Below are 23982 nucleotides of genomic sequence, written 5' to 3'. Positions count from 1 at the left end.
GAAATATCGAGCACTTGCCCACAAAAACGGCTCTGTCCGAATAACGTGATACCACACTGGTGTTCCCAGGGTTTCTCTCAATCAAGCTGATCCTGCTTGGGCACTTCTGTGACCCAGCACACTGGGCTTGTCATTTCCCGTCTCATCCCCTTTACCCTCTGGGGTATGAGAGAGAGTTCTGTTCTCTCCCACATCACCTGCCTGCATTGCGTGTGAGAAGTCGGTCTTCATTGCATGTGGTCTGGAAAGTGATGTCAGGTGTGACATCCTTGGACGTCAGTGGGTCCCAGAATTTCCATCTGGGGTGGGGAGAAGGGGTTCCCTTATCAGTGGGCCAGGTCTGCAGGTGAGAGAGAGGGAAGTGAAGGCTGGTCCCTGCAGGTGTATTTGAATTTGAGGTGACTCCAGAATGTACAGTAAAGGAAGTTGATGTGTGGGGAGACAGACGCAGCTCCTGGAGAGATCAGGGCTGCAGGTATGGCTCCTAGAGTCCGTGTGTAGGGTTGGGAGGTGAACCCAACAGGTCAGGGGTCCCCACCTCTGGGATCTCACGCCTGATGATCTGAGGTGTAGCCAATGTGTTAATAATAGAAAGTGCACAGCGAATGGAATGTGCTGGAACCATCACCCCCACCCCCGATTCGTCTTCTGTGAAATCAGTCCCTGGTGCCAACGAGGGCGGGGACCACTGCAGAGGATCACACCTGGGATGAAACGTAGGCAGCAGACTTAGCCTGTATTTAGCAGGAGGAAGAGGGGAAATTCTTTGAGGAAATGGAAGGAAGAATGGTAAGGATGAGGACCCAGAATAATCAGCGTCCAGAGTAATAATGAGTATAAATACTTTCCAATAGCCTGGACAGAGCTGAGAGGGAGAGAAAGAAGTGTGTGTGATCTGAGATGGTTGGCTCAGCTAACGAGGGATTCAATGGCAGCACCATCCCATCAGCACAGAAGAGCAGACAAGGAGAAGTACATTGACTGGGGTGCCCGTGGGCTGTCTGAGAGGGGGTTCCCCAGTAGGCAGCTGTGGTCTTGTGCTCATGAGCAAAACGGGAGGTTGTGTTTCTGAAGTTGGTGTCCCCAGCAGATTCTCACATGCAGAGCTGATCGGACAGCACTGTTGGGATGATCACAGCGTTGGGGGAGCGGTGGTGAAGGACAGAGGGGGCCTTTGAGCACCAGTCACAAGGAAGGTCTGAGAGCTAATCTTACGGCTCAGGAGCCCTGGCGTTGACAGAGTGTCTGCCAAAGTGTCTCCAGTCCAGACAGACGCAGGGTTGGACTGCGGGTCTTGAGAGCTGCACTCCATCCACAGAGCGGTGTCCCTTGAGAACTGTCACCCCCACAGCAGGAAGACGAGCACCACTCCTGGCGGAGGTGGGGCCTGAGCACCGCCTCTCATGCTGCTGGGAGCTTCGTGTTTCACTCAGATTCCTGGAGCAGTTCCTCCCAGGTGGCAGGGGCACTCTTCCCAGGGGAAACCTTAAGCGGAAGGTCCGCAGGACTGACTGCCTCCCCTTCTGCGGCAGCCGGCCTCGAGGGCACCCTGGTGACCAGCCCCTCCTCTGTGGTCTGCTTAAGAGTCCCGGCCCCGCCTGGAAGGTGACTGGATGAAGAGACAGGTGCGCTCAGCCCTGTGGCGTCTGGGTCCCCAGTCCCCGCGTCCTTCCTGGGCTGTGTCTGCCACACACGTGTCCGCTAGAACACAGGTGAGGAGGTTTAGGAGATGCCCTCACAGGTCACCCGAGCGCCACACCGGGTCTTCCCTCCCACATTGTGTGCCCTTGGCTGAATTTTTCCTAATAATCAGGGTTAATTACTCCTGCAGGATAATGACTCGTTCCCTTGCCTCCTTTTTTTTGGTCGGAAGAGCCCAAACTGACAGGACCACAGTGGTCACTTAAGAAGTAGCAGTGTTCTTGCGTTGTCCCCTCTGGAACCTCCTTTCCTGTCAGCCAGGCCGTGTAAACCAGGGAGTCCAGAGTCACGGGACAGGGAGCCCAGACGCCCCGAGTAGGTCAGCAGGAGGGCGATCGTCAGGGCCCCTCTCCTCCCACCCCTGGTTGCCAGGAGCCATATGCTCCGCCTCCTGGGCACACAGCGCCAAAGTGACAGTCGTTGATTTGGGCTGTTCTGCACACTGGAGCCCCAAGCGCCATCCTTGCCAGGTGCCATCTGCAAGTTGGTGTCTCTCTCACCTCACCTGGCTGTCCATCCATCTGGCGAGTGGGCAGCCCTGGGTCATGCTGTGAGAGGGTCGCTGTGCCCCATAGTCTGGGCACTGCCCTGCCCTCCTGGCTGGCAGCAGGCCTGTGGTCTGAGAGAGGTCATCTGGCACCCTGGTCAGCCCCTCACACAGCCCGCCAGCCCACAGGGAGTGGTGCCATGTGACAGAGAAGGCAGGTGGCCCTGAGACCGGAAAATGTGTCACCTTCAGGTAAAGTGAACTGTTGCCTCTGTCAGTCAGCTCAGGTTGCCCCAGGAGAAGACCGTGGACTGGGTGGCTTAAACAACAGAAGTTTTCCTCAGTGCTCTGGAGGCTGGAGGTCCAAGATCAACACTGTCAGGGCTGGTTTCTGTCGGGACTCTCTTTGGCTCTCACTGTGTGTCTCGTGGCCTTTCCCTGGTGCCTGCGTGTTCCTGGTGTCTCTTCTTCCAAGGACGCCAGTCCTGTTGGATTAGGGCCCCATCTTTATGACCTCATTAAACCTCAAGTACCTCTTTGAAAGGCTTCCCAGGTGGCCCCAGTGGTAAAGAACTTGCTTGCCAATGCTGGAGACACAAGAGACCCGGGTTTGATCCCTGGGTCGGGAAGATCCCCTGGAGAAGGAAATGGCAACCCACTCCAGTATTCGTGCCTGGGAAATCCCCATGGATGGAGGAGCCTGGCGGGATACAGTCCATGGAGTTGCAAAGAGGCAGACATGACTGAGCACACGTGTGCTCTTTAAAGGCCTTGTCTACAAGTATGGTTGCATTGGGGGGGTCAGGGACTTCATATGAATTTGGGGGTGGGGGGTACATGTTTCAGTCTATAGCAGCACCCCTTCCTGAGCAGTAAGGGCCCAGCAGAGTCAGCCTGGCTCTCAGGCACAGTCGGTTCTCCTGGACAGGTGGTGGAGTGTCCAGGCTCAGCGCTGCCCTCGCTCACCCTCAGAAGCCAAGTCCACCTTGGAGAGCGGGGCCCACACACAGCATCCTTCCACCTCGACTGCACTGTTCACGTGCCGGCCCGGGGTGAGCGGTGCCAGGGGCTGGCCGACGGCCACCTGCCACATCGCTCTGTTCCCACCTCTTCTGTGCTGGGCGTTCATGGTTAGCATGGGGGCCTGGGTGTCACACTACCTGCCTGCCCCTGCCGGACCACACGCCTCTCCCCGGGCAGCCTCGTCCCCTGCCTTCCCGTCCCCTGGCCACCCAGCCGAGCCCTTCACCACGTCCGGTGAGTCCATAGATGTTATTCCTTCAGGCCACCACTCTTTCCACGAGAAGTGCACGACCAAATGCACTACTCAGGGTCTCCCCATTGGGGGCACTTGTCCCCGTCCCTGTCTTTCCAGGGTGACCCCCAGCTGGAGCTGTAGTGCAGCCACTGTCTGCTTTCAGCTTTCACTTGTGTACCGAGCTAACCCGTGAACCGAATTTGGTCACTTGGTTGTAGGAACCCAACCTGGTGTCGCAGGAGGTGTGAACTGGGGCAGAGGTTTTTACGCGACAGGGGTGATGGACATGGTGGTCCAGGCGAAGTTGCCTCCGCAACCCCACTGCACCCCCTGCCTGGCTCCTGCTCACCCTGCACACACCACTTCCGTGGGGCGATGGATCTTTAGCCCCACCTAACACTAGAACTTGGTAGGTCTCACACTTCTGGCCACCCGCTCACTCCATACCCATGGTTAGGCACTTCCTGTCCCGAAGGGTCCAGCAGCAGTGTAACTGGAGTTTTGTGTAATTCTCTGCTGTATATGCGTGCCCTGGCCCCAGCGCCCGAGGCATCAGCACCACAGTTGTCCCCTGTGGCTGGCTGCGGACTCCACCTGGGGTCTTTACCCACCACAGATGCTCTGAACACCGTAGCATCTGCTGGGTCGCACAGCCCAAGCACCCATGAGTAAACCAGCCCCAGGTCCCCGCCCTTCTTAAAGGGCTTTCCAGCAGGCGGCCGTGAAGTGGTGCCCTTTGGTCTGTGACTCCGCCCGCCGCTGGGCAGGCTCCCCCACTTTCTGAGGTCGGTCTTGCCCCCAGGTCAGTATGCTAGCCCCTGGAGTCCTGCCACTGGCTTCTTGTTGTGAGGTCTGCTGCAGAGAAGAGCACAGGGGGTCCCTAGTCCTGGACTGACTCGATTCCCTCTGCATTTATCCCCAGCATCAGCCTTGAGAGTCCCAGCTGTTCCCTGCCCGCACCCTGGGCTCAAGGTGCTGGCTCGCCCACTCGCTGCTGCCGAGAGGGCTGTAGAACAGGGGCCCAGATGTGTCTCACTCCAGGGCCTCTGCTCTGTCCTTCACTGGGTTTTTCTTTCCTTCTTGGCTTCAGCTGGTAGGAAACTCAATGCTAAGTTTAAGGTTCAGTCAAATTAACTGTTTAAACCCAAAGTTAGTACTCCTGCCTCCATCTTCTTTAAAATATCTTTTTGATTGTTTTAGGATCCTTCTGCTTTATTGCAGACCTCCTCAAATTCTATGATTGCATTTACAATAAATTTATTATTTGTTTACAGGCTGTGGGTTTTCAAATGTTTTTTTGTAGAACCCAACATTTGTTTGGTCAGAAAGCCATTCAGCTCCTAAATACTGTGTGTTAGATTGATCTGTCTGCAGTTTTTAATTTCAAGCATTCCAGAATAAGGCCAGAGTCCTGTTTGGGTGTATTCCTTTGCACTTCTTTGCCTGCTCCTGTCAGATTTTATTTTGTTGCCTGGCACCTGCTTCGTGCTCGCTGTCGTCCACCCGCCTGTGGTCTGCACTTGGCTCTGGGGTTGCAGTCAGCCAGCGGTCATTATTGAAACAGTGACCAAGTTTGGTGCACTCGGCCCCTGAGAAGTGAAAAGCAAGTCCTTTCCCTTTAGAGAGGTTTTGATCAATGTCAGGGAACTCAATAGACACACTTGAATTAGAGAAACATCGAGAATGATGAAGCAAGTCCTTTCCCTTTAGAGAGGTTTTGATCAATGTCAGGGAACTCAATAGACACACTTGAATTAGAGAAACATCAAGAATGATGAAATACTGCCCAGAGTGCCCAGGGCAGTAAGACCCCTAAGGGGGCCTGATGCTGTGAGAGGCTTCAGGGAGTAGAAGGCTGGACAGGATGTGGGCGGTGGAGAGGATGAGGCCGATCATCCTAGAGGAGAGGACCAGCAAGATGGAGGGGAGGCCTTGGAGATAGTAGGGAGGCCTGAAAGGGGAAGGCCCTCAAGGAGACTTGGGGGCCGAGAGGTAGGTACGTAGTGACCAAGGGAAGGAACACAGCAACCGTAACAGAGGGAAGTGTTTTTCAACCCAACGGCAGAGTTGGAGCTTGACATTGGAGGCTGTCAAAAGTGGTTTTAATCAGTAGTATTGCTAGGACAGTTATCTCAGCAAAGTTCCTCTTATCGATGTGTGTGAGATTGGAAGAGGAAGGAGAGACCGTGGAGGAAGAGACCAACAGAAGATTCTAGAATTCCAGCACTCAGCTCTGTGAACGCCCTGGCCAGGATGACGGCTGTCTCTTCACTGAGCTCCGAACCCGTGCTGTCTCCCAGGTCAAGCCTGCCCAGCTCTCCCGGGCACACTCCCACCACACCCAGTCCAAGGCTCCCCTGAGCTAAGCTCGTGGCTCCCAGACCTAGACCTGTAGCCTCCACTCCTCTCCTGGGCTCCAGACCTCAGCGTCCTACCACCACTGGGCATCTCCCCCTGCCTGCTCCGGGGCACCAAAATGTACCCTTGCTTTGCTGACCTGGCTCCTCCACCCCTCCTTCCCTCCCTCATGGGAAGCACCATCGTCCTCCCGGAGGCCCAGACCAGAGCATCCTGACTTCCCCTTGGACTCTGCCCTCGGCTTCCCCATCCCACAGGTCCCCTCCCTCACCTGTGTCCCAGAGAGTCTACATTCTCCATATAAACCTGCCATTGCCTCTCTCTCCATCCCCTGCCTCGGTCCACGCCACCATCATCGCTCACCTAGGAAAATCTTGTCTCGACCGCGCTCTCCCCCCATCCTGCCCCACATTCCAGCCCCCATCTGGGCTCTGTGGACACAAATCTGATCGTCTGAATCCCACCAGGGCCTTCGGAGGCCTGCCTCAGCTTCCAGGGTGGTTCCTGCTCACCCGTGCGGCCCCTGCCTGCTCCTTAGCCCCATCTCCCTGCCAGCCCCGCCCCAGCCCCCAGCCGCCTCCGGCTGATCATGCTGAACTGTTTGCAGGCATCTCAGCCCTGTTGTTTCTCACTTCTTGCCTCCACATCTGCCCTTTGCCGACAACAAACTTCCCCTGCACCAACTTCCCCACCCCACCCCACCCCACCCCACCCTATGCGGCCTTTGCTTGCCTAACTCCCGCTCACCCTTGAATGTTTTCTAAAACCCCCTCCTCGGGGAAGCCCTCTCCAGCCTCCCGGTCAGCTCCGACCCTCTCTCCATCCTCAGAGCCCTGCACAGCCTACTCAGGCACCAGGGCCAGCCGTGTGTCTTGGAGGTGGGGTTGGGGGGTGGAAACTTTTTCCATTGTATTTCTAACATGTGAATAATGCCTGGCACGTGGTGGTAGGAACTCAGTATTCAGGAAATTAGTGGCTCCATACGCTTAGAATAACTATTTACAGAATTTCTTAATAGACTGATGCCAGGGACTTCCCTGCTGGTCCAGTGGTTAAGACTCCAAGGCAAGAGGCACAGATCCAATCCCTAGTTGGGGAACTGAGATCCCACCTGCCACATATTGCAGCCAAAAAAAAAAACAAAAAACACTGAGATCACCAGCCAAATGCAGGTGTATAGTCCTAGCCGGAAAGTATTCAGGACCGTATATTTGTCCGATGAGTGGGCAAGTCTGGAGCAAACCACTAAAGACAGCCTGAGATGCAGCTTGAGAGAGAGCAGAGAGGAGGAAGAAGGGCCATCCATGGGGCAAGGAGGCATCCAGGAGAGTTCAGGGCAGCGGAGTGATTCAGGAAGGATGGAGTAGGGGTGCTAAACAGATTCAGAGGCCATTCCCCACCCCCCAACAAAAAAAAAAAAAGAAAGGCCAGGCAGAGACAGTGAGGAGGAGACCGCAGGAGTCGGCTGCCTTGTGAAAGGCGTTTTGGTGGAAGGCACCTTGTTAAGAAGCAGTACTGGGACTGGCGCAGAGGACAGGTGAGCATCCCTCGTGCTCAGAGCACCCGGCCTCGTCCTCAGACCCCGTGCGGGCGTCACGTCCCCACTTCCGAACATGCAGCTGTTGTCCCACACTCTGCAGAGAACGCATGCCCCCAGTACTGAAGGGAGGCGACAGCGTGGCAGCTCTGCAGACCTCGCTCCCCCTGGGCTTACATTAGGGCCGCTCCGAGGTGCCCTTCAGTTCATCGTCGGGCCCAGCGACGCAACCTTTCTGGACATTTCCACGGTGGTCACTCCCCAGCAGCTCTGACGGACTCGCCGCGATGAGAGCTGAGCTGACTCCATAGTGATGCCCAGGCGGTCCTGCCTTCTCACTCTCATCTCCCTCCCAAGCACAGAGCCATCCCCTTCTTCTGTACCCTGTCGTAGGGGCGCATGTCAGCTCCACGGTAGCCTACCCCCCCAGCTCCTTGCTCCCGGGCCTACCGCCCCCCGCCCCCAGCATGGTCGCCAGCTCCACGGTGGCTGACATCGCCCAGTCATTTTGGTACTAGCAGCTGCTGATTGTTTTTCCACTGCCGAGACTGTTATGTAACTCCTCAGGGGCTTGTGCTTCATTCATTCATGAAGAGTGTTTGAGTTCCTGAAGGACAAGAGCTGTGCGCTCTGCTTGCTTGCGCCCCTCTTGGTTCCACCACAGCGTGCAGTCCAGAGAGAGGAAATGACCCTGCCCCGGCCCTTGAGAAGCCGGCAGCCCCCTGAGGGACGAGAGATGAGTCAGTGCACAGGGCTAGGTTTCTATTGGAGTCCATGCCAGCAGAAGAGTCCCGGTTTGCAAAGCCCTGTGTGGTTGAGAAGACTCGGGAAGATGCCAGCACACAGGCCAGAAACATGGAGGAGGGCCTCCACAAGGAAGTCCTGGGGAGAAAAAGCGTAGGGGCTCGAGACAGCTGCGGGGATGACAAGTGCATTTGTCTGAGCTCAGGGTTTCCTTCAGGAGGGGGCAGTGAGGTGAGGCCAGGGTGTCAGAGGTCTTGTGCCACACTTGAAAGTGTTTTTCTTTGGTCCTGCAAGAAGTAGAATCCGTGGAGGCTTTTAAACGGAAGAGTAAGTAAGATTCGTCTCTTAAGAAAGATGACTTTGGCCTTGACGTGAGTGATCCTGGGGAAGGGTGGAACTGGAGGAGGAGGGCCACTGGGGAATGGTGAGGATGCTCTGAGTCCTCGGGACATTCGTGGGGTAAGGCAGGGCGTCCTCGCTACGTGAGAGTAAAGGGTCAAGCCCTGCCATCCCCAGGGCGCTCACACCTCCAGAACAGTCACTGAAATCCCCTCTGTGACAAACATTTGAGCAGCCATGAATCTCTGCAGCTCCTCAGCACACGTTCCCCTCTTTGCTGGTCGTGCCGCCGTCACAGTAGAAAAGCAACAGGATGTCATGAAAAGGGGAAGAAATCTGCAGTCAAGGAATCAACCCTGGTGGACAGGGAGCTCCGTGCACAGCCTCTCTAGGATAAAATAATTGGTGCAGCATTACCTGACACATCAGAAAGATCCATCAGGTATTAATTATTCTGATTGCATCGGAAGGTCTGTTTTCAGGGTCTCAGGAAGTTTGAGAGTCCTGATTTAGGAGCTAACATGATTGTTATTCCTCTCTGGAACTTGTAACCTTTAGAACTAAGGTCAGTAGGCTGCGGGCCCATGGGCCAAACCTGAGGCTAAGAATGGTCTTTACCTTTTTACTGGCTCTGTAAGTACCTGCATATCATCTTTGAAATTGGTCTTCAAAACCTAAAACGTTCACTGCCTGACCTTTTACAGAAGAGCTTTATCAACCCTCTGCCCTGGAAGATTATGTAGCCAGCAACTTTCCAAGCACCTCTGTCTCCCAGGAAGTCTGTACTGTCTTGAGCTTGGTCGTCTGGTAACCGCCATTCCCTCTGTTGTTGGGCTGATGGTGACAGTGCCATCGTGTACCACAGCTGAACTTGGTGACAAGCCTTTCTAAGGCATTTCTGTAAGATCGCCACGTATTGCAGAAGTAGAAGTACGCTGGAGCCCACTGTGAACGCATCAGTGCTTGGTATAAGCCAAGCAGGAATTTCGTCAGCAAAGCAGTGAGGTCGCTTGATGCTGATTTTCTCGTTACCTTTGCACTCCCTCCGGCTGCCCGTGTTTCCTGGTTGATTATCACCTCTGTTTTCAGCAGTGAGCAGCCTTTTTGACCTGCGAGGAGAGAGTTGGCACCTGCCGCAGCTGACCGTGATTCACACATGCGTTTCAGTTATTTTCTCAGTATTTGGTTGAACTGAGTTGGCTGTATTCTCTCACCTTCCCTTAGTAACATTTTGTGGCTGTGAAAATTGTTTCTCTCCTCATCCAGCCCAGCAACAGTTGTCAGGTAACATCTAACATGTGCATGGTTACGAGCCACATCTGCCTTGCAGATCATGAGCGTTCCTTTTATTAATCAAGGATTTTTAATTTAGTGACACTTTTTTTAGTGTAAATAAAAGTGCTCTCAGGTTCTCAATTTTATTAAGTTTTTGTAGTAGCTTTATTGAGATTGAGTCACATACCATATAGTTCACCTACTTAAAAGAGGTCAGTTCAGGGAATTCCCTGGCTGGCCAGTGGATAGGACTTGGCACTTTCACCACCAGGGCCCGGGGTTTGATCTCTGGTCAGGGGGCTCAGATCCCTCAAGCCACCAGCACAGCCGAAAAAAAAAAGGACAATTGAGTGATTTTGAGTGTGTCCTCAGAGTTCTCCCACCATCACCACATTCAGTTTCAGAACATGGGTGTTGCTTCCAGAAGAGACTTCCATTAGCAGTCAGCCCTGCATCCTCCCACCCGCCTCACCCCGGGCAGCCGGCCATCTGGCTTCTGACTCTCTAGACTCGCCTGTTTTAGACACCGAATGGAATCAGGTACCGTCTGGCCCTTTGTGACAGGGGCCTCACTTGGCCTCACGTTTCTGAGGTTTGTCTTTGTGGCAGCATGCCTGACTGCCCTTCATTCCAGTTTCTGTCATTGTCCCTTCATCTGCCTGGGTCTCACCTCTTGGCCTCACCAAGACTAGTTTCCATTTAGCCTCCTTTCCACAAAACATCCTTAGTATACTTAGCGTTCAGCCAGGCTCTGGGGGTACCACAGCGAACAAGACAGCACAGTCTTTCCTCTTCCCGAATCAGAGTAGGGAGCAAATTGTCATGAGGGCTCTTCTAGAAGTCCCTCCCCCAGAAAAGTGTGTCTGGAACGGAACCCTGAACGCTGTATCCCTAAACCTGTGTGTGTGTGTCTCTTTGTATGTGGGGTGTGTGTGTGTGTGTGTGTGTGTAGCTCAGGAGTCCACCTTGACTCCAGAGGGAGCAGGTTGTCAGCCAAGATGAACCCTGGCAGCCCTGAAGACAGCACCCGAGCACGTGGCTGGCTTCTCAGCACTTTTCCTTTTCAGCTTTGCTCTTTCACTTTTTGGTGCAATTTGATTTTAAAGCCATCCTTTTCAAGTTGCTGCGCTCCCTTGTCAACAAAGCAATCTAATCAGTTAGAGCTAGTTCTTTTATGACTTTTTTCTTTTATGAGTCTGAAGTGTGTAGTATCGGGTACGGAATAAGTTACTAGCGCTCGGTTGATAAAAATCTGCAAATTAAATCAGAACGAGGTGCGAGAACTCCATTTTCAAGTGAAATTCAAGCTCTGCTGTTTATCTCAATCTGCACCTCCTTACAGAAACTGCTGTTATGTTTTGGGTGCTCTTGCAGTTGATCACAGTGACCTTTGTGACACAATTCAGAACAGGCAGATAGGATCAATATAAATTCTAATCCCTTTCCAAGGCTGACTCATTAAGTGACCTCGAGAAAATCATTTCTGTTTTCCACTCTGCCTTGGTCTTCATGAGAAAGAAGAGGGTGGTATAGTCTCATGGTGCTTAAGGACGCAAGTATACAATGACCACATACTCGGTGTTTAGGGGAGACTGAAATTATCAGCAGTCCTAGTTCTCTTCATCATTGTTTCTTATTTTTATTTTTCTGATTTATCAATTGCTTTTTAAAACCATGAATGAATTTAGAGATGTATCTTGAAGCACACCTAATGTTAAACAGGGGAATATTAGAAGAAAAAAATGTGTCTCCGTAATCATTTTATAAATTTTTCCTCCTCAAAAAAAAGCAAAGCCATCCCTGTGGGTTTTCAAAACCAGTAAACAGTCCGAGTGCAGGACAGACCCCTGGGCTACCTGTGAGTTTTTCAGGACAAAAAAGTCTTCCTGATCATCTCAAGAAGCCTTGACTTTCATGGAACCCACCCCAGCTTCAGGCCTGTGGCCTGCTGCGGCGAGTGACAGACGTGGTTTTGTGAAGAAGGCGGCAGGAGCACAGGAGTTTCCAGGCTCATGAGTCATGATCTCCTGTTCGAGATCAGAGCACAGATTAGCAATACCAAGATTTTTTTTTTTTAATCATACTGTCTAAGTGATGGTGGTGTACACACCCTTGTCTCGCCTGGATTCCCGGGGTGGGGCGAGAGGTTCAGGTGCTGCTCCGTTGGTGGTTCAGAGCAGGGGCTCCGGGCTATGAGAGATCACCGCTCAGTACTTGACTTCTGCGTTCCTGAGCTGCCCGTTGCTGCCATCTTCGTAGGGGTGGTGCTCAAGGATCCTTGCTCAGTAGAGTTGCCCATCAGAGTGCCTCCATCAGTACAGGTGACACTCATAGGCAGTCTGTACAAGAGGGGATAAAGTGGAGAGTGTCTGGACCTGTGTCTGCCCGAGGAACCTTCTGCAGCAGCTCCAGCAAGTAGCCCCCAGGGCTCCTGTTGCAACAGGGAAAACCTGTTTTTGAGAGAGAACTGCCTGGCTTTCAAGACATTCTTTGTAAGGGAAGGAACCTGGGTGTCCCGCATTGCAGTCATATTGTTTACCATCTGGGCTACCAGGGAAGTAAGATACTGATTTGGAAGAAGCAACTCGGAGTGATTAGTTTAAGGAACATCTAGTCCAATTTTCTGTTGTACACACAAGGCAACCTAGACCTTCAGGTGGTCTCGTCCTCTCAGACTGGCTGCTTGACTGAGTTCTGTAGACGTTCAGCGATGGGGAGAGCAGTAAGGATTTGGACGGTAAAGAAAGAAGCTAGTTGCAGACGGAAAACAAGAACCGGGCCCTGTACACACTGGTAGGGTGACAGAGGGGTGGAGGGCCGGGGGAGGGCATTTTGGGTAACAGGCACAATTGGGGCAGATGCTGTCTCAGTGAGTGAGGTCCTGGTAAGTGGCAGGAACGTGCAGGGGAGAGATGAGAAGTTATTAGGATGAGGCTGGTTTTGGAGGACCTTCAAAACAGGACAGAACAATTCAGATGTGATTTCGCATGTAATTAAGATCCTCAGTTGAGGTGGTGGCGTTGTGAAAGGCCGTATAGACACGGTTCACCTGCCACGGCATACAGGTTGGACGGGGACAGTATAGTCACACCTGGAGATGCTGCAGGTTCGGCTCCAGACCACATGAAAGCAGGTGTTTCAATAAAGCAGGTCCCACAAATTTTTGATTTCCCAGTGCGTATAAAACTTACGTTTATACTATACTGTAGTCTGTTGAATATGCAGTAGTATTATGTCCTTAAAAATGTACATACTTTAATCAAAAAAATACATTATTGGTAAAAAAAAAAAAAGTACTAGGTATCATCTCAGCCTTCCAGGAGTCATAATCTTTATGCTGGCTGAGGGTCTTGCCTCGATGCTGAAGGCCGCTGACAAGGCATCAGGGTCGTGTTTGCTGAAGGTTGGGGTGGGTGTGGCAATTTCTTAAAATAAGACAGCAGCATGCATGGCACCCTGAAACAATTACAACAGTAGCCTCGAAGGTCACTGATCACAGATCACCATAACAAATAGTGATGCACAGGCACAGAGTGAGTGAATGCTGCTGGAAAAATGTCACCGATGGATACGCTCAGTGCAGCGTCGCCACAGACCTTCAATATGTAACAAATGGAATATCTGTGAAGTTCAGTAAACCAAGGCAGTGATGTCATCTAAGAATCTGTTGGTTTAATCACAGAGGATGACAGCGAAGATGTACACAGTGGCAGACCCCCTTGAAAGGAAATGCAAGTGGTACTTGAGAGTGGGCTGGATTTGATGTACGGGGAAGAGAGTTGAGTCCAAAAGGGTCGCCAGGCTTTCAGGAGATGCTGTCTGCCCTGGCCCGGTGCTGGTCGGAAAACGAGTAAGGGGGTGACAGATGATTGCCGAAGGGTGAAGATGTGTGACCGCTCAGGGGGAGGAGAGGTAAAAAGAGGGGAAACACTGAGTCATCCCCAATCTCAGTTTTAATAACAAATTTCACCTCTTCTTCTGTCCAAACACTTACTGGTAACAAATACCAGAACTAAACTTAATTTTTACCTTTATCTAATAATTTCTGTGTAGAGCTAAGGTTAAGGAGCAAAAAAAAAAAAAAAAAAGAGCAAAACAAATTGTAAACAAAAAGTGTAATGTGGAAATGTGTCATCCCAGTGCCAAAAGATGCCCTTTCCTTCATATTTTCAAGGAAGCTGTGCCTGGTGCTGTGCAGTTCTTGTGTTCAGTTTCACACACACGTGCTAGTGAATCAAGTGAAGATAGTAAAGACGTCTTCAAGCGAGAGAGAGATGTCCTTTTCCTGCACCAGATGGCCCCAGCCTGGGCTGCTCACACCCTCACCACCACTTCCTCCTCACAAGAGAGCGTGCCTTCCCGTTCAATGCCAAAATCAAAACCAAACCTGCCCCCAGAAGGCGGGGAAACCTTTGATCCTGACGCTCCACGGAAGAGACAGTCCCTGTTAGAGGAGGCTCAGCCAGCCCTGGGGAAATGTGAGCAGCCCGACCCCACCCCAGGCATGGCAGTACCTGGGATCCCCAGTATCACCCCCACTCCTCACCCCCCGAGGTGGGGAGCCCGTGACCTCAGGGTCATCTGAAGCCAGCTGCTCTTGTCTCCTGGGTCGTTTTCTCTGCCTGTTAGAATTTAAGATCAGCGGTGATGGGAAGCCCCGGTCTCTCACAAGACGTGCCATCCGAGACACACAGGACTCGGGACGCACGTCGGGTGGCGAGCACACCAGCCGGAGCGCCCCTTGCAGGGAGCGCAGTGGCCTGGGCTGCCACATTGCTTCCTAATTGTGGACTCTGGGCACCTCCTTACCCTACTCCTCACTGCCTCCCCAGTCCAGTGTCCAGACCACACCCGTGGCCTGGGCCCCCCCCCAGCAATGGAGTGGCCCCCAGAGCTCCAGCCAACCAGGACAAGAAGGAGGAGGGGGGACCATGGTAGAGGGCATCAGGCTGTTGCAGAGTCCTGTCTCAGATCTCACTACTGTGGAAGTGGCCTTGTGTTTTGCTGAGAAGGGTGGTTGATGTGAAGTGTCTGAGCCCCCAAAACTGGCTGTCAGATAAACCCCAAAGAAAACTGAGAGCTGTCAAATTAACCTGGGACTGTGTTCAAGCCACCCCCCGGTTTCCCTCGAGTCCATGATTTCCTCCAAGCACCTGCTAAGACTGCTTGTGCCCGGCAGTGCAGAGCGCCACTGTTGTGACCACTTCTGGCATCTGTGCAAACGTGACGACAGGGCGCTTCACACGCTATGTCCGCCTCCATCTCCCACGTGCTTCTCCTGGTCGTATTCCTGGGCATGACCCAGGATCCGCTTCCCAAAGACGTGATCGGGCTTGTTCTCAGCCCTATGATTGTCCTGCCATCTTTCATCTACATGATGGATAGATGTATGGCTAGTTTCTGGGTGTGGCGGCTCTGATGGGGTTTGTTTCCGGGTTTTGCCATGAAGCTAGTGCTGATGCCAGCAGCCCCTGGCGCTCAGTCTAACAAGAGGCCTCTCGCATCGCGCCCGGTCACCGCGTGCCGCATCCCCAGCGCCTCCTGTTCAGTTTCCACCATGCCTCTGCCTTGTCAGCTCAGCTAAGCGCTCTCTGGGCCGTGGGAATCAGCCGCCTCTCGGTGTGTCACAGCCCTCTTCACCTGGCCCCGTGCAGCGCTCTGCACATAGAAGGTACGGGAATGAAGCCAAGCCTGCTCATACTTACACCATGAGCGGCTGCCTGCGATGTGGACAGGGCAGCAGTCAGCGCTTTATAAACACCCCTCCCGTGAGGAGCTCCTAGCTCCAGCTTCCCGGCACCACCGCAGCCCCCCAGCCGTGGTTCTTTGAAAACTGCTGGTTCCCGGGTTAGAGGGAGACAGTGCATCCTGCCACCTCCTGCTGTTAAAGGTCCTATCGGCCATGTGATGTGCTCCACTCTATGGACCTCCCAGCCTCAGCCCCTCCCACCCTGGCCATCCCGACACTTAGGGCCCTGTATTACAACTCACTGTTCCGTCTTTGCCAAGGAAAACCTCCTAGAACTTCACTCAGAATATGCTTTGCTGTATGTTTGTCCACTGCCTTATTCATTCAGCGAATATTTCTTAAGTAGTTGGATATGCCGGGTGGCAGGCAAGGCTGGGTCTATTAATACAGAGACAAGAAGGACAGTCTCAGCCTTCATGGCATCTCGTCACCAGCTGGGAAAATTCCTAGCAGAGATTGAAGTGTATCGTCCCAAGGACTGTCCTTGGCAAGGTGCATGAGGGAGCAACTCACCCCAGACTAGCTCACCCCGGGGATTAGAGAAGCCTCCTGGGCAGGTGTCTAGACTGAGGCCAGCGTGGTGAGGAAAACCATTGGGGTGGTCAACAGGAGGCTGGCAAGCTCTGGTAAGAAACCCGAACTGTATCCTAAAACCAATAAGAGCTTGACGAGTATCAAAGAATATCTACAGAGAAGGCTGTTAATATACTCTAATTTTTTTTCTAGCTCTATATCTCCATATGGCTAGATATTTTTATATACTTCAGAAGCCAGAGAAGCTTGTAGCAGAATTGACTGCAGACAGAGATGCTAGAATCCAGCTATCTTCCATTAAGCCAGACATAAAAGAGGTATCCAAAAATAGAAAATAATGACGTTCTTCTCAGTAATTAATAATCTTTTTTCAGAAAAAATTTTTTTTCATAAAAAAGTATGTTAGCAAGTAGTGGGTTTGTGATTGCTATCAATGAAGAAAAAAGTATTTTAAGACTGATAGAAAGGCAGTGGGAAACACTGAAGGGTTTTTAAGTGGAAAGATGGCATGATGAGATTTGTCTCTCAGAAAATCACCCTTGATGGTGATCTAAAATGGGACAGCAGGAGTCAGAGTTCAGAGAAGCAGACGGATTCCGAAGGACTCGGGACTTAACAGTTCTCAGAGCTGGTGAGCTGGCTTGTGCTGTGGATGCACATCCGTGTCATTCCCCAGGAATGGGGACACAGGAAGAGATACAGGACTGATGACAAGTTTTGTCTGGGACACGCTCCATCTTACATGTCTCTGGAGCCTCTGAGGGGACCTGTCGGGAGAGCCGGCCGTGTGGCTCCAGGGGGCAGCACCTGGATGGGGGGCGGGGTAGGAGTCTCCACCAGACACGTGGAAACTAAAGCCCTGGGGACAGACGTGGAGAGAGAGGAGGAATGATCCTAACAGGACCTTAGGGACACCAGCCAGCGTGTTAAGGACACAGACCAGAGGCAGCAGCTCTCAGGGGCACTCAGGGAGTGACCAGAGTCTCAAAAGACCAAGAAAGCATGATTCTCCAGAAGCCAGAGGGGCGTGGGGGCAGGGGGGTCCAGTGTCCCAGGAAGGTGTGTAGAGCGAAGGAGGCACCACTGACCAAGCAGAGGGTGTTCCAGGTAACCTGGACGAAGAAGGAAAAGCAATTTAACGGATAGAATACCAGACTGGGAGTTTCTGGAAGACGGGGACGCCGTCTGAGCTCTCTTTCCAGCTTCATGGCTCAGGTTCTTACCGGTGCTTGAGCAGGCACTCTGCTTCCGCTGATTTTACTGTAACAAGCCACCAGAAGCACTCTGGTCTTCCCTGTGTCTGAACTCCACGGTAAGCTGCTCGCATTAAACGTGCAGTGTTTCCTTAGAGTCTGCAGCAGGACTTCCCAACCCCTGGGTCCCGGTCACAGGTGGGCTGAGGTAGCGATCCCTTCAGTGCACAGGGCGGCGGGGAGGGCCCGAAGCTGCCGGGCCAGGTGTGGGGGCTTCCTCTGTCCCGTGTGTCACACCCATACAGCCCTCTGTGCGTTCCGCGACGTGGAGGCCACTGGACAGCCATGGGCCACAGCAGGGTGGATGGTTCTTACATAGGTGCTGCCTCTCAGTGTCACTGAGCAGTCCTGTCCCTATGTCCTGATGAATCCATAACCCACCCCAGCATCTTCCTGACACGGTCCACATGCAGCCACCGTGGAGAGGGCCCCACCTGCTTCACAGTTCAGAACCTAGCATCTGATAAAGGCTTTCAGATCACCAACACAGAGAATAAAGGATGTTTTCCCAGCCCCCAGTGACCAACCTTTTAAAATATTATAAGGATGCTTTTGGAAAGACTTCATTGTTCTAAACCATCACATTCATTTATACCGCTCTGTAACCTCCATCTCGCCCTTTGCTGGGGAACCAGCTTCGGGCTGCACTGAGCTGGGAGTCGTGCCGCCACCTGGGGGCTTTGATGCAAATCTCACCCCCAGTGCAGCTCTCCAGGGTCTTGTAGTTGAGCTGGGAAGATGAGAAATAACCATACAAGTATCAGTAATAATAGCTAAATATATACGTAATATGCTTTTAAACGTTTTTCAGGCTCTGTTTTAAATTCCCTACATATACAAACTCATTATTTCTCATATCCTTGTGAGTGCAGTTGTTATTTGCATATTACAGATGAGAAAACTGAAGTTCAAAGAAGTTGTTGTTTTGTTTTGTTTTTTAACTAAAGCCTCAGGTTACGTGAACTTCCCTGGTGGTTCAGACGGTAGGGCATCTGCCTACAATGCAGGAGACTCGGGTTCAGTCCCTGGGTTGGGAAGATCCCCTGGAGAAGGAAATGGCACCCCACTCCAGTACTCTTGCCTGGAAAAATCCCATGGACGGAGGAGCCTGGCAGCTACAGTCCATGGGGTCGCAAAGAGTCAGACACAACCGAGTGACTTCAGTTCCACTTTCACTAAGGTCAGGTGATAATTGCAGAGCTGGGATTTGAACCCGGTATTCTGGCTCTAGAGACTGCTCTCAGTCACTCAGCATCCTCTACTCTTTTGTCCCTCCGTCATTATTGCAGAGCATTGTTTTGGCCCTTGAAGTAGGAATAAATGCATTCTCAGTCCCCTGTCTTTGAACAGCCTGACAGAATGCCTGGCTAGCCTCTCCATGGTTGAAACCACACTCAACCTTTAAAACTCGGCTAAAAGCCCCCAGCCTCTTTGAAGTTTCACCCCGAGCTTTGGCTGTGCCCTTTGATGCCTCGTGGCTTCCTTCCTGGACCTCCTTGCCTGGTTCTGACTTTTCCCTTTCTGGATGTCTTCCTTTCCCCGGAGAGATCAGGAGCTCTGTGGCATCAAGGACCAGACCATGCACCTTGCTCGTGTCTCCTGTGGAAGCCGTGAGTGCCCCCAGGGCCCATGGGGGACTCTTCTGACCCGGCTTCTAGGTGTAGACATGGCCTTCCTGGCAGTCCCCTCTGAAACCAGCCAGGACCTTTAGAGATAGAGTTCTAGTCCACGTAACTTCCACATGATACAACATGAACAATCGTTTGCTGCTCTCAGTTGGAAAATCAGTTGTTTGCTTGTTTTCAGAAGAACTTTGACTTCATTTGAAAATCTCCTTACCAACTAATAACATAAAATGGCTCTTCAAAATGCAAGCTGTTTCCTCCTTCCTCTTTTGAGTATGTGGTTATTGCTTTTGAAGAAGACAAAGTGAAGGAAGTGTTTCCTGTTTGCAGAGGCTCACGTTGAACCTACAGAAAAGGCAGGCCAGTGTCAAAACACCCCAGAGCCTAGAGCTCCTGTAACTTTCTGCTTTTTAAGCACTTTTTTCTATCACAGCTTGGGGTTTAGTTTTGTTTTTTGTTGTTGGTTTTTTGTTTTGCTTTGCTTATTCTTTCACTCTCACTCCCTTTGAAGAATAAAATGTTACAGATTCACCCAAAGGCTCATCGCCCTTCCCACTGTCCTGTCCTGAAGCAGCTGTATTGTGTGTCTGATGCCTTTTACGGTGTCCACTGCCTGCATGTATTTGTATCTTCACCACCTGTGTGTATATCAGGGCTTCCCAGCCAGGACACTGTGGGCCCTTCGGTCCAGGCCGTCCTTTGTTGTGGGGTCTGTCCTGTGAATTAGAGGGTGCTTAGTAGCATCCGTCAGAGAAGGCAATGGCACCCCACTCCAGTGTTCTTGCCTAGAGAATCCCAGGGACAGGGGAGCCTGGTGGGCTGCCGTCTATGGGGTCGCACAGAGTCGGACACGACTGAAGCGACTTAGCAGCAGCAGCGGCAACAGTAGCAGCTGTGGCCTCTACTTCCTAAAAACCAACAGCACCCACCACCCTCTCCCCAGACTCCTCCCCACCCGCTCAGACAACCAAAAATGCCTCCAGACATCTGCCCCCAAATTTTCCCTGGGGGGTGGGGGCAGCATCACCACATGTGTGTGTGTGTGTGTGTGTGTGTACACACATACATATATATATCCATAAAATAGGTTAGATAGAATTATTCTAAATATTTTTAAATTTATATAAATAGTTTTATATGCAGGTATTCTTATGTAGCTTTCTTTGTTCATTCAGCATTGTATTTTGAGATGTATCCATTAGATCTAGTTCATTTATTCTAGCCGCACATGTAATAGTCTTTTATATAATGGAACCACTCACTAGTTTATTTCCCTACTTAGGGACAGTTGAATTTTTTTACGCTTTCTTACTTAATATTATAATCGGTACTTCAGAGAATATCCTTCTAAATGCCCCTTGAGGCACTCACAGCTACCTGGAGATAAAATTGCTAGACTATAGAACATCCTCAGTTTTACTAGATCTTGACACATTGTTCTCTGAAATGTTTGTGCCAGTGTAAACTCTCATCAACACCCCCATCCTTGGTGTTGTTAGACATTTTATTTTTGCCAGTCTTACGGTTATAAGGGCTTCCCTGGTGGCTCAGCTGTTAAAGAATTTGCCTGCAGCGTGGGACACCTGGGTTTGATGCCTGGGTTGGGAAGATCCCTTGGAGAAGGGAAAGGCAATCCACTCCAGTATTCTGGCCTGGAGAATTCCATGGACTGTATAGTCTGTGGGGTCGCAAAGACCGACTGAGCGACTTTCACTTTTAGGGCTTCCCTGGTGGCTCAGAGGTTAAAGCGCCTGGCTGCAATGCGGGAGACCTGGGTTTGATCCCTGGGTCGGGAAGATCTCCTGGAGAAGGAAATGGCAACCCACTCCAGTATTCTTGCCTGGAGAATCCCATGGACAGAGGAGCCTGGTGGGCTGCAGTCCATGGGGTTGCAAAGAGTTGGACACGACTGAGCGAGTTCACTTTCACTTTACGGTTATAAAATGACTTAGTGCCGTTTTAATTTGCATTTCCCATGCTAGTGAGGTTGAGCATCTTTTGTTTATTGATTCAGGGTTTCCTCTTCTGTAAATTGTTTTTTCATATGCATTCTCCACTTTTCTCTTGTGTTATTTATTTTTTCTCATTGATTCTTTACATATTCTGGATACTATTTTGTCAGTTATATGTTACACATGTCTTCTCTTAATCTATACTTTGTCTTCTAGCTCTGTTGTTTATAATCACACAAAATTCTTATTTGTTGTAATTGTTAGCGACCCTTTTTTTGTGATTTATGCTTCATATTTTGGTTTTAGAAATCCTTTCCCATCCCAGCAACATAAAGAATATCTCTTATTTCTTTTGAAATGTTTATTAACAGCTTAGCTTTCCAGATTTAAATCTTTAATCTATGGGGTTTATTTTAAAATAAGCTTATTTTGTATGTGGCGTGAGGTCTAATTCTGTCTTTTTACCAGTTGTCCCAGTACTGTTCACTAAATGGTGTCTTTCCGGCTGACTTCCAGGGCCCCCTCCATCATGTGCTAAGTGTCCATGTTTACTTCTGATTTCTCAGCCTGTTTCTTTGCACTGCTCACCTATCACGTGCTCAGGCCATCCTTCTTTATTCTTGTCGTCTGACAGTAAGTCCTAATAACTGGTAGATAAAAATCCTCCTTTATACTTCTTGAAAGTATTCAGGTCTAGTTTTGACCCTTAATTTCAGGCTGTCTCATTCCACCAAAACACACACGGACACACACCGCTTTAGCTGCATGTGACAGCAGCGTGGAATCACAGAAACCTAAGCAAGGCGTGAGTCTGTCTCGTGTAAAACAAGTCAGACGTTGACAGCCCCGAACTGTCGGGAGCAGCTGCTGCCCCCAGTGTCCTCTTCTCTTGCTGCTGCCCTGTCCTCAGCACGGGGCCAGGAAGGAGGAGGAAGCACTGAGGAGGGCTGCGTCCCTCCCTCGAAGGCCCCCTCTGGGGGTCCCGCGTGCCCTTCCTGCTTACGTACCGTTGGCCCAGCTGAGTCCATGCAGGGGACGCTGAGAATGTGTTGTAGTAACTGTGTCACCAAAAGAAATCTTATTTTAAGAGTGTGGCTATTGAGTCAGCCCACCATCTCTGCTGCACTCTGGAATTGGCAGAGTGTGGAAAGATGCCAGTTTTGAGCCTTCTCGGTCAGGAATGGGCTGTCTTTCCACTGATACCCTTCAATCAAGCTTACCATTTTTCATAGAGACTTGCAGATCTTCTGTTAGATTTAATGCATAAGGACCATAAGTGAGTGTGAGAGCTATTAGTAGCTCAGTCGTGTCTGACTCTTTGTGACCCCATGGACCACCAGACTCTTCTGTCCATGGGATTTCCCAGACAAGAATACCGAAGTGGGTTTCCATTTCCTTCTCCAGGGGATCTTCCCGACTCAGAGATCAAACCCACGTCTCTTGTGTTGCAGGCAGACAGACTCTTACCATCTGAGTCACCAGGGAAGCCCTCCTAAGTACCTAAATAGTTTCTATTATTCTTCGTAAATAGGAATTTTTTGCAGTTACATTTTCTCAGTGATCGCAGGCAAGGGATGTTACTGATATTTTTGTGTCTTGTATTCTGTCTTGTGAGTCCTCATGGTCTAGGTAAGACGGTCATCCGGTGTGAATGACAGGTTTGTTTCTTCCCTTCCATCCTGCTGCATTTTCTTTCACAATTGATTGGTCTGTCTTCATGATGCAGTGACTTGTGTTGAATGCAAGAGGTGGTTATAGGCATTCTTATCTCTTCATCAAGTTTTATCAAATTATTTTTATATCTGTTGAGTGAGCATTTGTTTTTTCTCTTTTAATTTGTTAATGTGTGAATTACATTGCTATATTTTCTAAGATTTCTGAGATAAATCCTAATTTAATATATCTTATTGGATAAGATGGTAATTTTTTTAACACTGTTGGACTGAGTTTGTTGATATTTTATTCAGGATTATTGTACCTGTCCATAAATTAAAAATGGACTGTTTTATGATAGCCTTCTCTGATTTTGGAAACAGCATTACATAGCCTCAGAAAATTAGATGGAGAGCTCTTTTCCTTTTCTCTTCTCTAGAACAATTTGTATAAGACAGCGGGTCCTTAAAATTTTCATGGACTTATCCTTAAGTATTATTTCAGTGACATTAATGGCTAAAAGTCTTGTCAAGTTTTCTATTTCTTCTTGTAATACTTACTCTATTAAAGTATAACATACAGAAAAGTCAGCACATAAAGGGAGTCATACAGATGTACTTTTGTGCTTGTTTTACTCAGTATTACGTTGAGCGATTTCACCACATCTTTGCATACAGTCGTAGCCTCTTTCAGACCCGAGGCCTCCACTCCTGAACCCAGATAGGTGCCAGCGCCCAGGTGGGTCTGAGTTAGCAGAGTGTGCTCGCCCTCACACCTGTCCCTGCTTCTTTACCGCACTGGTTTCCAGAGCTTGTTTCTGTCGCCCTCGGGCCTCTGTCTCCCCTTTGTGTTCAGCTCTGCTTTTGAAATATTTTAAAATTTTATCCACAAGTATTTATAGTAGGAAAAATTTTAGGTTTTCTTACTCTCTAAATCTTCCAGAACCAGAAGACATCTAGAAACAGATTGAAGTTGATCAGTTAAAAAGTTGGCATATGGGTTAAAAAGCATCCATTTTTAAAAAGCAGCGTGAGGTGCATACTTTTTTTTCTTCCCATTGTGGCTTTTGTTCACTGATGACATAGAAAAGGCAAGAAGTGACCTCGCCATCAATGTTAAGTTATCCAGAAAGCCACACGGAGGACAGGCCTGAACCGCTTGTCCCTCTGTGGAGGATTTACCTTTACATTCTCAGGCCTGTCCCCCAACCTGGGGTTTATCTCCACCTGCAGTCTCTCTCTCTCTCTGCTGACCTTGCTCGGAATTTACTTAAATTTTAAAAAAGAACAAGAAGAGGGAGGAGCAGCATTTTAAAGAGCTGCTGAAGGAAGCGCCAGGTCTCTGGTTGCGCACCCCGAGTTAGCCTCCTCGCGGCTTCTCCAGAGCCCAGTGGAGTTGGGATGGCGTCAGTGGGGACACCGTGGGGCTGAGGTTAGGAGTGACTGCCTGCGTCTTCCGCCACCCTCCGCAGCCAGAGGACACAAATCCCTTTGGCAGCACCCACCCCCTCCTTTTCT

The 23982-nt window shown here is 50.6% G+C and overlaps 1 protein-coding gene across 2 annotated transcripts in view; it reads left to right on the top strand.

The window, feature by feature from the left end:
• The window catches only part of UBAC2 (UBA domain containing 2), a 170310-nt gene that overhangs the window by 130328 nt on the left and 16000 nt on the right, over nt 1–23982 (top strand). The window lies entirely within an intron of this gene.

Source organism: Bubalus bubalis, chromosome 13 (assembly GCF_019923935.1).
Source record: "Bubalus bubalis isolate 160015118507 breed Murrah chromosome 13, NDDB_SH_1, whole genome shotgun sequence".
Classification (NCBI taxonomy): Eukaryota; Metazoa; Chordata; class Mammalia; order Artiodactyla; family Bovidae; genus Bubalus; species Bubalus bubalis.
The sequence above is the reverse complement of the archived record's forward strand: the minus strand, read 5'-3'. Positions and strand labels throughout refer to the sequence as shown.